A 16,511-nucleotide genomic window follows, 5' to 3' on the forward strand; every position below is an offset into this window, starting at 1 on the left:
AAGTCGAAAAATATTGCAGTACACACATCACGTTCAAACCACACACAGATGGCTGGCCTCTGCGCGTGTACTTGTTCTCCCGTGCGTGCACATACTCGCAATTTGTGTATGGTCGCTCCTGCGGTCCTGCGCGTGGTATGGGTATTTACGGCAGAGTTTGTGAACGCATGGAGAGCTATCAAAACACATTACATATTTAATCCAAATAGTGCACAATGTACACATAGTCTCCTTACACCACATCAGAAAGTTATAGCTGTTTAAATGGTTGCAGAACAAAGGGATTCACCTTTGCAGGATAAGAGGGGACAGACTAAGGTTATAAGGTGATGTTTGTTATCCAGCTGTAGGGTATTTTAAGTGAAACATTCTGGTGTTGGTCTGCGGAAGATCGCATGTTCCTGCTGATAGTTATGTGCAGAAATAGAATATAGATATAAACTGTATTTACTGTATATTATGTATGCGGGGGGAATCCAGAGGAGACCACCCACAAGAGCAGTTAAGAAAGACATCGCCCACCTATTCAAACAGACCTATGACCTCTCCTGTACTGTAAATGACCATCCCTGTGTCCAATGGACAAAGAGATTACAGTATCCATTGTGTTATGTTTTGGATGAAGTGAATAAAGAGAGCCTGCAGCAGGCTTGGTCACACAAGACTCTCAACGCTTTCAACCTGATAGCGGAGGACCGGACCGGGAAGCGCATGCGAATATTCTCACATATGTACATTGACTGTAGCCATTTACTCTGTTGTATTGTAGTGCATAATATGTATTGCTAATCCCCCTTTCAGATATATTACTCTGTGGTGTCGGAACCCAGTGATTAACTACAAATCGGTGTTGTGTCCTCTTTTCCCTGCTAAGGTTTAAAGTGTAATAGCATCACACTGCATTGCTGCATAAGGTTTAAAGTGTAATAGCACCACACTGCATTGCTGCATAAGGTTTAAAGTGTAATATCATTGCATTGCATTACTGTGAAGGTTTAAAGTGTATCTAAGTGTGTGTAAGGTATATCTTTCATTCCTGCATATCCTTTTTAATAACAAATATATACATCAATGAGCTTTGGAACTCAGATAATGTGTGGGTGTATTGTTTTCTCTTAAGGAATACAGCGTTTGCGATGTACAGCGCACTTTTATCGTATATGGTAATAAGATGTGCCTGGCATCTGCAATATATATTAAAGCGGGCATTTTAAATATTAGTGAGAAATCTAAAAATGGCATTCATAAACTATATATATAGCAGTACGGTACAGTAGTCCACTGCTCTACCTACCTCTGTGTCGTCAAGTATACTATCCATCCATACCTGTGGTGCATTTCAGTTTTGCACAGTTTGCTGACCACCAGTATTTACTATATAGCAGTATGGTACAGAAGGCCACTGCTCTACCTACCTCTGTGTCGTCAAGTATACTAGTATCCATCCATACCTGTGGTGCATTTCAGTTTTGCACAGTTTGCTGTCCACCAGTATATAATATATAGCAGTATGGTACAGTAGTCCACTGCTTTACCTACCTCTGTGTCGACAAGTATACTATCCATCCATACCTGTGGTGCATTTCAGTTTTGCACAGTTTGCTGACCACCAGTATATACTATATAGCAGTATGGTACAGAAGCCACTGCTCTACCTACCTCTGTGTCGTCAAGTATACTATCCATCCATACCTGTGGTGCATTTCAGTTTTGCACAGTTTGCTGACCACCAGTATATACTATATATCAGTACGGTACAGAAGGCCACTGCTCTACCTACCTCTGTGTCGTCAAGTATACTAGTATCCATCCATACCTGTGGTGCATTTCAGTTTTGCACAGTTTGCTGTCCACCAGTATATAATATATAGCAGTACGGTACAGTAGTCCACTGCTATACCTACCTCTGTGTCGTCAAGTATACTATCCATCCATACCTGTGGTGCATTTCAGTTTTGCACAGTTTGCTGACCACCAGTATATACTATATAGCAGTATGGTACAGAAGCCACTGCTCTACCTACCTCTGTGTCGTCAAGTATACTATCCATCCATACCTGTGGTGCATTTCAGTTTTGCACAGTTTGCTGACCACCAGTATATACTATATATCAGTACGGTACAGAAGGCCACTGCTCTACCTACCTCTGTGTCGTCAAGTATACTAGTATCCATCCATACCTGTGGTGCATTTCAGTTTTGCACAGTTTGCTGTCCACCAGTATATAATATATAGCAGTACGGTACAGTAGTCCACTGCTCTACCTACCTCTGTGTCGTCAAGTATACTATCCATCCATACCTGTGGTGCATTTCAGTTTTGCACAGTTTGCTGACCACCAGTATATACTATATAGCAGTACGGTGGTACAGAAGGTCACTGCTCTACCTACCTCTGTGTCGTCAAGTATACTATCCATCCATACCTGTGGTGCATTTCAGTTGTGCGCAGTATATATAGTAGTAGGCCATTGCTATAGATATATTACTGGCATATAATTCCACACATTAAAAAATGGAGAACAAAAATGTGGAGGGTAAAATAGGGAAAGATCAAGATCCACTTCCACCTCGTGCTGAAGCTGCTGCCACTAGTCATGGCCGAGACGATGAAATGCCATCGTCGTCTGCCAAGGCCGATGCCCAATGTCATAGCAGAGAGCATGTAAAATCCAAAAAAATAAAGCTCAGTAAAATGACCCAAAAATCTAAATCTAAATCGTTTGAGGAGAAGCGTAAACTTGCCAATGTGCCATTTACGACACGGAGTGGCAAGGAACGGCTGAGGGCCTGGCCTATGTTCAAGGCTAGTGGTTCAGCTTCACATGAGGATGGAAGCACTCATCCTCCTGCTAGAAAACTTAAAAGAGTTAAGATGGCAAAAGCACAGCTTTCACAAATCCCCAAGGAGAGTCCAATTGTGTCGGTTGCGATGCCTGCACCTCTTTTTTCTTTCATTTTTCTTTGCATCATGTGCTGTTTGGGGACTATTTTTGGAAGTGCCATCCTGTCTGACACTGCAGTGCCACTCCTAGATGGGCCAGGTGTTTATGTCGGCCACTTGGGTCGCTTAGCTTAGTCACACTGCTACCTCATTGCGCCTCTTTTTTTCTTTGCATCATGTGCTGTTTGGGGACTATTTTTTTGAAGTGTCATCCTGTCTGACACTGCAGTGCCACTCCTAGATGGGCCAGGTGTTTGTGCCAGCCACTTGTGTCGCTTAGCTTAGTCCCACAGCTACCTCATTGCGCCTCTTTTTTTCTTTGCATTATGTGCTGTTTGGGGACTATTTTTTTAATCTGCCATCCTGTCTGACACTGCAGTGCCACTCCTAGATGGGCCAGGTGTTTGTGTCGGCCACTTGGGTCGCTTAGCTTAGCCATCCAGCGACCTTGGTGCACCTCTTTTTTTCTTTGCATCATGTGTTGTTTGGGGACTATTTTTTAAATCTGCCATCCTGTCTGACACTGCAGTGCAACTCCTAGATGGGCCAGGTGTTTGTGTCGGCCACTTGGGTCGCTTAGCTTAGTCATCCAGCGACCTCATTGCGCCTCTTTTTTTCTTTGCATCATGTGCTGCTTGGGGACTATTTTTTGGAAGTGCCATCCTGTCTGACACTGCAGTGCCACTCCTAGATGGGCCAGGTCTTTGTGTCGGCCACTTGGGTCGCTTAGCTTAGTCACACAGCGACCTATTTGCGCCTCTTTTTTTCTTTGCATCTTGTGCTGTTTGGGGACTATTTTTTGGAAGTGCCATCCTGTCTGACACTGCAGTGCCACTCCTAGATGGGCCAGGTGTTTGTGTCGGCCACTTGGGTCGATTAGCTTAGTCATCCAGCGACCTCGCTGCAAATTTTAGGACTAAAAATAATATTGTGAGGTGTGAGGTGTTCAGAATAGACTGGAAATGAGTGGAAATTATGGTTATTGAGGTTAATAATACTATGGGATCAAAATGACCCTCAAATTCTATGATTTAAGCGGTTTTTGAGGTTTTTTTGTAAAAAAACACCCGAATCCAAATCACACCCGAATCCGACAAAAAAATTTCAGGGAGGTTTTGCCAAAACGCGTCCGAATCCAAAACACGGCCGCGAAACCGAATCCAAAACCAAAACACAAAACACAAAAAATTTCCGTTGCACATCACTAGTTATTACTATTTGTGGGGATCCACAACATAAGTTGTAAAGCTACTGTACTTACGGTGGATCTCTATTGTCGGCAAATAACTCAGGTTACCTGATGTCAGTGATCTTTTTTAAGGACTTTTTTTTGTCATGTTTTTGATGTAACACGTTATTTGACCTTATTTAATATATTCATAATAGGTGTTTGAAAGTAAGCGCACAAACAATAATATATTGCATTATATCAGTAGATAATAATAATATTAATAATTTTATTTATATAGCGCTCTTTCTCCAATAGGATTCAAGGCACTTAACATATAGAATGTACATAATATAGTATAGAAACAATGAAGAACAGAAAAGCTTTTCATAAATATAGAGAGCATGGAGATACTAAAGGGACATTATGGAAATGCTTGAGTAAACAGGAAAGTCTTGACTCTACTTTTGAAGGATTCTATAGTTGGAGCCTCTCGAACTGTGCAGGAAAGTGAGTTCCATAGAGTCAGAGCTGCATGACTAAAAGCTCGACCCCCAGATGAATTACGGGAGATTCTAGGTACTGCTAAAAGTCCTTCATCTACAGATCGCAGTAATCGAGTGTGGCAGTATGGAATCAGAAGCTGCTTCAGGTACCTTGGGCCCTGGTCATGTAGTACTTTGAAAGTAAGCCAATATTGAAGATGATTCGCCATCTTACAGGCAACCAGTGAAGGGAGTAGAGAATGGGTGTTTTTGTTGGCAGAGTGTTGCGGTGTCAGATAGGGATGTTAGTCCATCCAACAGCACTTAACCAGGATGATTGGTTTATTCAGATAACAGAGATAACAGCTTGTAGTATATAGAAGATGTTCTGCAGCAGGAACTCACAGTATATATGTGAAGCAGTACAGCAGTAACATAGCGTCTCAGTACACACAGGATGCGGCTGCATACACATAGGGTGCAGCTGCGGGGTAGACAAGGTCACACACTGAGGAGATCAGAAGCTGCACATCAGTGCAGTTTGTCTCTCCCAGGAAGAACTCTCTCAGACTGTGCACTTAGCACCTTCTCCTGCGCTGAGCTGACACTAGGAGGGAAAACACTAGAGCAGGGAAGCTGGCTGTAGTGCTGGAAACGGAGACAGACCGCAGGGTGATCCACTGTCTAACAGTTATGTGGCTAGAACGGGGCTGGTTGGTTAACAGCCTGGCAGCTGTGTTTTGCAGTTCTGCTGATAAGCAACGGCAGTTTTCATCTCTGATGAAATTGCCATTGCATAACGACAGAGAAACATGTAAGGAAGGAGAAATTGGCATTTTGGACTTGCACTGAATTTACTCTCAGCAGGTCACCGAGTGTTTTGGAGTTCATTCTTCCCAACCTTCACGCCGGCAAACCAAGAAACGGCAGGTACGCTAAATTACCTAACCAAGAGGTCTGCAAATAAAACTCCTCTCTGGGCTGGAAGTAATACGTTGAACTCCTATACATGCCAAGTGCAGCGGCATTCTGCAGAGATGGGTCAAGCATAACACCCTGATTTCCAGCGCTTACAGCATCCTCCCTGCCCTGCCTCTTAGAGACATGGGGGGTCATTCCGAATTGATCGCTAGCTGCCGATGTTCGCTGCGTAGCGATCATTTAAAAAAAACGGCAAAACTACGCATGCGTATGAGCCACAATGCACACCCGCGGCATATGGGTACAAAGAGCATCGTTGTTTTGCATTGCTTCTAGCGATGATTCCATTCGCACAGCCGAACGCAAGGAGCTTGACAGGACGATTGCGTTCATGGGTGTAAACTGACCGTTTTCTGGGAGTGCTTGGAAAAACGCAGGCGTGGCCAGACGTTTGCAGGGTGGGAATCTGACATCAATTATGGGACCTCCGTCGCTGGAATCATCGCACAGAATAAGTAACTACAGGGCTGGTCTTGTTCAGCACAAAATGTGTTTGTACCCGCTCGGCTGCACAGGCGTTCGCACACTTGCAAAGCGAAAATACACTCCCCCGTGGGTGGCGACTATGCGTTTGCAAGGCTGCTAAAAGTAGCTAGCGAGCGATCAACTCGGAATGAGGGCCATTATCTGACCGCAATCAGGGCTTCGAATCGTACTACACTCACTGTGTGTCCCCTCATCACATATAGTCCTTCTGTGCTATTACCTGTGAAAGCGTCATAAGGTGCACAATGCTCATTGATTCTAACACCAGGGATTCAACTTGCCAATAACAGACGTGAACGGAATACTTTTTTTTACAAGCATTTAACAATTAGCCCTTTTATTCACATGAAAAGGATTGGATCCAGTTGAATTAAGGAATTTATAAACAAATGGTGATTATAACCACTCCTTATTCATTATAGGAGATCTAGTTTTTAATTGCTTTTACAGAGTAATATTGTATGTAATTTTTTATTGTACGTGTGTGTGTATTTTAAACTGTGTCATTTTTATGGAAATTTATTGATATAATAAATTGCTAATGTGCTCTCGATAAATTGATCTATTGATCTTATTTATCATATTTTTTTCTTGTATACTATTGGCAGGACAGTACTGCTAAATTGGGAGCGGCATTACAATTATAATTATATAAAAATTGGTTAAGCTTGGTGGCTTGGAAGCGCTGGGACTTTGTTGTTGTATCCTATCATAAGGACCGCTGTTTTATCCAGTTTCAGTCACAGCCAACTGGCGCTCATCCACTCCTGGAGCTCAGCTAGACAGCCATTTAAGGTTGGTATTGGGTTTTTCAGTGGCCAGAGCAAAGGACAGGTAAAGTTGTGTATCATCGGCATAGCAGTGGTAGACCAGGCCATGGTGTCTTATTATTTCACCCAGTGGTAGGCAGCATGTATACTGCAAAAAACATGGGAGATAGTATAGAACCTTGTGGGACACCACATGACAATGGCACTGATGGTGATGAGTATACTCCAGACGATACTCTCTGTGACCTGCCTGTGAGAAATTATTTTAACCAGCTCAGGACTGTGACATCCAGTCCACAGAAATTTATCAGTGCTCAATCAGAAGCCCAAAGTCCACGGTATCAAATGCTGCCGAGAGATCCAGAAGGATTAAGATTGAGCAGTCACCTCTCTCTCTTGCCATCAGAAGATCATTTAAAACACACCAGGGCTTTTTCAGTGCTATGTCTTCTCCTGAATCCTGATTGGAATGGATCATAAATATCATGGGTTGACAGGCGGGTTTCCAGTTGATTTGCAACCACTTTCTCAATAACCTTTCCTAGAAAAGGAAGGTTTGATACCAGTGGTCATACAGTCGGGATATAAATTAGGTTTTTTAAGAAGAGGTCTAACAATTGCTTCCTTTAGGAGTCCAGGAAAAATGCCTGTCTGCAAAGAGCATTGAACAATTTTGTAAAGACAGGACCAATTATATCCAAGCTTGGTTGAGGCAGGGTCTAGATCACAGGTAGTAGGACGCAAAATCTGAGCAATTTCAGCAATATCCATTAGATTTCTCTTTCTACTGTATGTCCCAGATTAATAGATCATGTAAGGTAAAGGGGCCTGATTCAGAGATGGACACACTTCACATACTTGCAGAGCCGGATTAAGAGGGGGTCACAGGGGTTGAGTACCCCGGGCCCCCCCTTTCTCCATGGGCCCCCTGCCCGGAGCTGCTCCGACACAGCTTTTACAGCTTTTGCGTTAGCAGTAGCATACCCAGCAGCAGCGCAGTTGGCTCACTGCTGCTGGAGACAGTAGATTGTATAAATCTGCTCTGCACTGCCAGAGAGGCCTGTCCGGAGTCTGCTCATGTAGCACTGCTGCATGGGTGTCAGGGACTGGGAAGGCCAGGTACCTGCACGGCTACTGGGCTTACTCCTGCAACTGTTCTGGAGGACAAAATGTAGCGGAAGCTATAATGTATTGGGTGAGCTGGCAGGGGAAGTTGGTGGAGACTGCAGCCAAGAGATCTGTAGCATATGCTCCCAGGGTCACAGGCAACAGGTGGTCCCTGATTTCAAACTTACTGCTGCTTTCCAGACTCCAGCATGAGCCAGCCCCTTTTACCCAGTAGTGCTGTGCTTACAGTGGCTGGCTCCTCCCCTAGGACCAGCCACTAATGAGCTGCACTTCTTTACAGATTAGCCCCTCCTCTCCTTTCTCCCATCATCAACTCTATATTTACAGTACAGTCTATACAGCATCCTCTTCTCTGTACTCATGGCTGCCTCCATGGCATTAACTCCAGAAACCAGGTAAGTTCTGAAGGGGGGAGAAGCAGTGCCCAGTATTTTATCCTCTACAGTAACTGACTGCACTAGTACACTAAGGAAGGGTATGAGCTTTTGTGTGTGCCATTGTTTTATCCTCAACAGCAACTTATTACACTGCTACTGTTCAAGTGTGGGGAAGGGGGGGGGGGGGGGTGATCACATTTTCATCAACAGTAACTTACTGCACTGGTCTGTATACATTTTGCCTCATATATTTTGTTACTATATTGAGGGGTTCGGTATGATATATCTGTAAACAGTATGCTGGCTGTCAGTATAGCGACAGCGGCATCCTGTTTTTTGGAATTCTGGCAGCGAGTCCCCTTGCAGGCTTGCTGAGCTCGCCACACTTCGGTATCGGTATTTCACCGGCTGATGGGATTCCGGCGTCAGTCTCCTCAATGCCGGGATTCCAACAGCCAGCATTTTAAGTGCATCCCATATTCACGTGTGCAAAGAATTCTGTGAATTGATTTAGATTTCTTTTGAGAGAGTACTGGAGAAAATATTTGTAAGGTGACTGAGATGTTCCCCTGCTGTGTTTTAATGCAGCTTATACTTATTTTTTTTTTTTTTTCTATTTACTTGGCCCATACTTGATATAGTTGTAATACAGTGATTAACACATGCTTGTGTCATAATAATATAATAATATGTGGTATTTTGGTTGAAGTGGGGTACACTGGGGTATATATATATATATATACATATATATGTACAGGTTGAGTATCCCATATCCAAATATTCCGAAATACGGAATATTCCGAAATACAGACTTTTTTGAGTGAGACTGAGATAGTGAAACCTTTGTTTTTTGATGGCTCAATGTACATAAACTTTGTTTAATACACACAGTTATTAAAAATATTGTATTAAATTACCTTCAGGCTTTGTGTATAAGGTGTATATGAAACATAAATGAATTGTGTGAATGTAGATACACTTTGTTCAATGCACAAAGTTACAAAAATAAATTGGCTAAAATTACATTCCGGCTGTGTGTATAAGGTGTATATGTAACATAAATGCATTCTGTGCTTAGATTTAGGTCCCATCACCATGATATCTCATTATGGTATGCAATTATTCCAAAATACGGAAAAATCTGATATCCAAAATACCTCTGGTCCCAAGCATTTTGGATAAGGGATACTCAACCTGTATATATATGGGGTATTTTGGTTGAACATGGGGTACACTGATTTAGCATAGGTAAACTCATACCTTTATCCCTTTGACCGAGTTACCAACTGCCAGTGACTGACAGTTCGTGAATGAGAGACTGACTTTCCATGAACCAGGAGACACCACAGAGAGACCAACTGTCCGTGAGACTCACTCTCTAACTGTGACTGACTGGACTGAGAGACCACCCCCAAGGTTTTTCTGCACACCGTTTTTCACTTACTGAGGAAAGGCAATGTTTATTTATTTTGCTGTGAATGACAACTTGTGTATTATTTTTCTTGTGCAATGTTTTTCATCTGCGCATGCGTCTGAGTTGCACCATGTATACATCCCGATGGTGTTTGTACAGAGTCATGCTACAGAGTCAGACGGATGCACCAAGAAGTGTATTAGAAATGTGTAGGGCATTCCTAGGCGGGGGTTGGCTAATCAGACAAAGTAGTAGCGTAGTATGGGTGTGATACTGTAGGGACACAGGCATGTTGCTGATAGTGGTTGTGTATAGAGATGCTGAGTTGCTCCCATTGGAGACCATACTCAGATGACCTGCACATAGCATAAGGCTGGTGAAAGTGCCAGTGGTGCAACTGATGGTGGTGTTGACACACAAAGCATGATTGCAGAGCCTGTACACACTGACAGTGGGCGTCTCAGTCCTTGCGCTATAGAAGGGCGGTGTAGCAGTATTACCATAAAGTTGCAGACGCAACCGCAGCAAAAACGCAAGGAAGGCCATAACTGTGTCCATCTCAGAATCAGGCCCTGTGAGGAGAGAGCATTCCTGCTCCCTCAACAGACCCCGCCCCCTTAAAATATCCCATCTCTAATAGGGCTGCTTCCTGAAATCTCCAGGGCTGATTTCCCAGCCTAATCCACCCCTGCTGGGGACCCTGTCATTTGTGGGGCACGCATCATATGGATATGTATACAGAGGGACAGAGGCTGCAGCAGGAGCTTGCCATGACCCTGCCACATGCAGAGATCCATCCGAGCACATCTTCAGCTAGGAGCAGCAGCTAGGAGCACTGTGTCCTCTCCTAGCAAGTACGCTGATTCATGTATTACTGTGTCCTCATCCTCCATTCTCCCCATCATCACATAACTGCTGCCCACTAGTCCCAAGGCTTGGAGGAGACCTTTTCTCCCCACTCCAATCAGCCACCACCAGCTATAACAGACGCTGCTGCTCAGAGGATTGTGTGTCCATGCCAGGAGCAGCCTAGAGCACTCCACCCTGGATGGAGGTGTGCAGCCCTCAGCAGCCATTGCCACCTCTCCCCTTAGGCATTCTGCAGTCTTCTCCAAGCTTGGGTGCATCCTACAGCTGGGAGCTGATATCACCCTAGGACCATCAGTATCCCCTCTATGCCACCCAGGTCCCACTTCCTTAGGATATGACTTCTCCTCTGTGTTTGCCCATCCCAAAGCCCATGCTCTCTATAAGTGTCTCTGTGTCTAGGTTGTTTGCTGCACCTTTACAGGAGACATTACATTCCCCATAGAGAACCCGAGGAAGCAGATGTACTTGGATCTACAAGGCGAGTTCTGTGCCATTGTGCAGGTAGGACCTGCGCTGCTGATTCTGCCTCATGGGGTAGGAGGCACACACAGACACACAGCGGGCACATCCAGGGAGGTAGAACAGACAAGAGGTGGAGGGCCCCATATCTTTAGTGCCCTGGGCCCCCCGAAGGCTTAATCCGGCCCTGCATACTTGCTGCGTTTTTGCACGCAGAGACTGTGCAATAATATGCTAATGGCACCTTTGTGTAAACAGATGGCTCTTGCCAAATTCTCTTGTCTGCTGCTGCGCAGCATCAAATCATCTGTGTGAACATCAGTCATATGAGTAACCCTAAGTTACTCAGGATGGCTGGTAAATTCACGAGGCTGAAACCAGTGAAGCTGCGTGCAAGGACGCAGCAACTGGCTTAAGCATGCACAGAAAAATGGGAAGACACTCCCCGATTTTTTTGTATTGCTGCAACCAAGCACCAGTATCATGGCAATCATGCTGCAGTGTTTGGGGCACTAAGAGTTACATTACAGTTCCAAATCTGCAAATGTGCAGTGCACCTTTTGTACATGCGCAGATCTAAAGACATCGTCCATAAACAGTCCCTAGAAGTATAAGTGTAAAAAAAAAAGAAAAAAAGAAAAATGTCTATGGGGGTCATTCCGAGTTGATCGCTAACTAAAAATGTTCGTTGCGCAGCAATGATGCAAAAAAAACGGCACTTCTGCGCATGCGTATGCGGCGCAATGCGCACGTGCGACGTACTTTCACAATGGCCGATGTATTTTTACACAAGGTCTAGCGACGCTTTTCAATGCCAGCCGCAGAGTGATTGACAGGAAAGGGGCGTTTCTGGGTGGCAACTGACCGTCTTCAGGGAGTGTTTGAAAAAACGCAGGCGTGCCAGGAAAAACGCAGGCATGGCTGGCCAAATGCAGGGCGTGTTTGTGACGTCAAATCCGGGATTGAACAGTCTGAAGTGATCGCAAGCTAGGAGTAAGTCTCGAGCTACTCTGAAACTGCACATTTTTTTTGTAGCCGCTCTGCGATCCTTTCGTTCGCACTTCTGCTAAGCTAAAATACACTCCCAGAGGGCGGCGGCTTAGCGTTTGCACGACTGCTAAAAACTGCTAGCGAGCGATCTACTCGGAATGAGCCCCTATGTACAGACACAACCCTTTTACTGTTAGAGTGTATGAGTAATAACCTCAATTAAGGACAAATGACAAAAAAATCGGAGTAAATCTGTGAAAATCACAAACATATTCCGATTGGTCTGATTCTGCATATGCCATGCTGTTATAAAAATACCCCAAAACCGCCAAAAGAAGTGCATTGGTGGTGCTTGTTCAGTCCACAGGACTCAATATTCTGCCACAGCCATGCTGGGTAGCAGAAAGAGAGCGCTGCAGCTGATTGGCGGCCTTTTATAAGCATCATGATTGAGATTGTACTACTAAGAATGTTTTACAAATGAAAACACGATTTTTAAAACAAATGCATTGATTTTGTGCATTGTGTTGCGATTTTGGTGTGGGTTTGGTCCAGGGCCGGATTAAGGGCCACGTGGGCCTGGAGCGGAAAATGTTCAAAGGCCTGTACTGAGAAGGGGAGGAGCTGTGACCAGTGCACTGAGTGTGGCGCCGAGATTTAAAAAAAAGTTTGGGAACCACTGCCCTACACTATTAGAATACATATAAATTTAATAACTTTCTGAGAAAATACATTTTCAATACTTATGATTTATGGCTGATGATGGGCCTATTTTTATTTGGAGGCATGGAGCTGCAGCTCCATCCGCCCCATTGTTAATCTGGCCCTGGTTTGGTCAATTTTGCAAACAAAATGACATGACACCGTACACCTCCCTGTGCCCTCACCCTGTGTACACTGGTACTATGCAGCTCCACCTGTGCCCACTGACACTGTGCATCCCGCTGTGCCCCTACCCTGTGTACACTGGTACTATACAGCTCACCTGTGCCCATTGACACCGTGCATCCCCCCTGTGCCCTCACCCTGTGTACACTGATACTATGCAGCCCACCCTGTGTCCTCACCTTGTGTACACTGGTACTATACAGCCCCCTGTGTCCTTACCCTGTGTACACTGGTATTATGCAGCCCCACCTGTGCCCACTGACACCATGCATCCCCATGTGCCCTCACCCTGTGCACACTGGTAATATGCTGCCCCACCTGTTCCCACTGATACCATGCATACCCCCTTTGCCCCCACCCTGTGTACACTGGTACTATTCAGCCGCATCTGTGCCCACTGACACCATGTATCCCCCTGTGCCCCCACCCTGTGTACACTGGTATTATTCATCCCCCTGTGCCCCCGCCCTGTGTACCCTGGTACTATGGAGCCAACCTGTGCCCATTGACACTGTTCATCCCCCCTGTGCCCTCACCCTGTGTATACTGGTAATATGCAGTCCCCCTGTGCCCACTGACACCATGCATCACCCTGTGCCCCCACCCTGTGTACACTGGTACTATGCATCCCCCTGTGCCCCCACCCTGTGTACACTGGTACTATGCAGCCCAACCTGTGCCCACTGACCGTTGCATTCCCCTGTGCCCCCATCCGGTGTACACTGGTACTATGCAGCCCCACCTGTGCCCACTGACACTGTGCCTCCCCCCTCTGCCACCACCATGTGTACACTGCTACTATGCAGCCCCACTTGTGCCCACTGACACCATGAATCCCCCTGTGCCCCCACCCTGTGTACACTGGTAGTATGCAGCCGCAACTGTGCCCACTGACACCGTGCATCCCCCCTGTGCCCTCACCCAGTGTACACTGGTACTATGCAGCCCCACCTGTGCCCACTGACACCATGCATCCCCCTGTACCCCCACCCTGTGTACACTGGTACCTTGCATCCCCCCTGTGCCCCCAAACTGTGTACACTGGTACTATGCAGCCCCACCTGTGACCACTGACATCGTGCATCCCCCCTGTGCCCCTACCCTGTGCACACTGGTAGTATGAAGCCCACCTGTGCCCACTGACAATGTGTATCCCCCTGTGCCCTCACCCTGTGTACACTGGTACTATGCAGCCCCACTTGTGTCCACTGACAACATGAATCCCCCTGTGTACAATGGTACTATGCAGCCCACCTGTGCCCACTGACACCATGCATCTCCCCTATGCCCCCACCCTGTGTACACTGGTACTATGGAGCCCACCTGTGCCCACTGACACCATGCATCTCCCCTATGCCCCCACCCTGTGTACACTGGTACTATGGAGCCCACCTGTGGCCACTGACGCCGTGCATCCCCCTTTGCTCCCATCTGTGCACACTTTAAGTATGCAGCCCCCCTGTGCCCTCACCCTGTGTAAACAGGTACTATGCAGCAGACCTGTGCCCACTTACACCGTGCATCCCCCCGTGTCCCCACCCTGTGCACACTGGTACTATGCAGCCCCACCTGTGCCCACTGACACCCTGCATCCCCCCTGTGCCTCTACCCTGTGTACACTGGTACTATTCTTCCCCCCTATGCCCCCACCCTGTGTACACTGGTACTATGCATCCCCCCTGTGCCCCCACACTGGTACTATGCAGCCCCACTTGTGTCCACTGACACCGTACATCCCCCCTGTGCCCCTACCCTGTGCACACTGGTACTATGAAGCCCACCTGTGCCCACTGACAACGTGCATCCCCCTGTGCCCTCACCCTGTGTACACTGGTACTATGCAGCCCCACATGTGCCCACTGACACCATGCATCACCCTGTGCCCCCACCCTGTGTACACTGGTACTATGCAGCCCCACTTGTGTCCACTGACACCATGAATCCCCCTGTGTACACTGGTACTATGGAGCCCACCTGTGCCCACTGACACCATGCATCTCCCCTATGCCCCCACCCTGTGTACACTGGTACTATGGAGCCCACCTGTGCCCACTGACACTGTGCATCCCCCCTTTGCTCCCACCTGTGCACACTTTAACTATGCAGCCTCCCTGTGCCCTCACCCTGTGTAAACAGGTACTATGCAGCAGACCTGTGCCCACTTACACCGTGCATCCCCCCGTGTCCCCACCGTGTGCACACTGGTACTATGCAGCCGCACCTGTGCCCACTGACACCCTGCATCACCCTGTGCCCCCACCCTGTGTACACTGGTACTATTCTTCCCCCCTGTGCCCCTACCCTGTGTACAATGGTACTATGCATCCCCCCTGTGCCCTCACCCTGTGTACACTGGTACTATGCAGCCCCACTTGTGACCACTGACACCGTACATCCCCCCTGTGCCCCTACCCTGTGCACACTGGTACTATGAAGCCCACCTGTGCCCACTGACAACGTGCATCCCCCTGTGCCCTCACCCTGTGTACACTGGTACTATGCAGCCCCACCTGTGCCCACTGACACCATGAATCACCCTGTATACACTGGTACTATGCAGCCCCACTTGTGTCCACTGACACCATGAATCCCCCTGTGTACAATGGTACTATGCAGCCCACCTGTGCCCACTGACAACATGCATCTCCCCTATGCCCCCACCCTGTGTACACTGGTACTATGGAGCCCACCTGTGCCCACTGACACCGTGCATCCCCCATTTGCCCCCACCTGTGCACACTTTAACTATGCAGCCCCCCCGTGCCCTCACCCTGTGTAAACAGGTACTATGCAGCAGATCTGTGCCCACTTACACCGTGCATTCCCCCATGTCCCCATCCTGTGCACACTGGTACTATGCAGCCCCACCTGTGCCCACTGACACCCTGCATCCCCCCTGTGCCCTCACCCTGTGTACACTGGTAGCATGCAGCCCCACCTGTGCTCACTGACACTGTGCATCCCCCCTGTGCCCCCATCCTGTGTACACTGGTACTATGCAGCCCACCTGTGCCCACTGACACTGTGCATCCCCCCTTTGCCCCCACCTGTGCACACTTTAACTATGCAGCCCCCCCGTGCCCTCACCCTGTGTAAACAGGTACTATGCAGCAGACCTGTGCCCACTTACACCGTGCATCCCCCCGTGTCCCCACCCTGTGCACACTTTAACTATGCAGGCCCCCCGTGCCCTCACCCTGTGTAAACAGGTACTATGCAGCAGACCTGTGCCCACTGACACCGTGCATCCCCCCATGCCCCCACCCTGTGCACACTGGTACTATGCAGCCCACCTGTGCCCACTTACACCGTGCAACCCCCCTGTGCCCCCACCCTATGCACACTGGTACTATACAGCCCACCTGTGCCCACTTACACCGTGCATCCCCCCTGTGCCCCGACCCTGTGCATACTGGTACTACTAACACTGTGCAACCCATCTGTGCCCACTGACACCATGCAGCACCACATGAACATCATCAGCAACTTGATAGGTGCTATAGTTTTTGTAAAAAAACACATTTGTGTACATGCATTACCTCCATAAACTA

The sequence above is a fragment of the Pseudophryne corroboree genome, chromosome 6 (genome assembly GCF_028390025.1).
Source record: "Pseudophryne corroboree isolate aPseCor3 chromosome 6, aPseCor3.hap2, whole genome shotgun sequence".
In the NCBI taxonomy this organism is placed as follows: Eukaryota; Metazoa; Chordata; class Amphibia; order Anura; family Myobatrachidae; genus Pseudophryne; species Pseudophryne corroboree.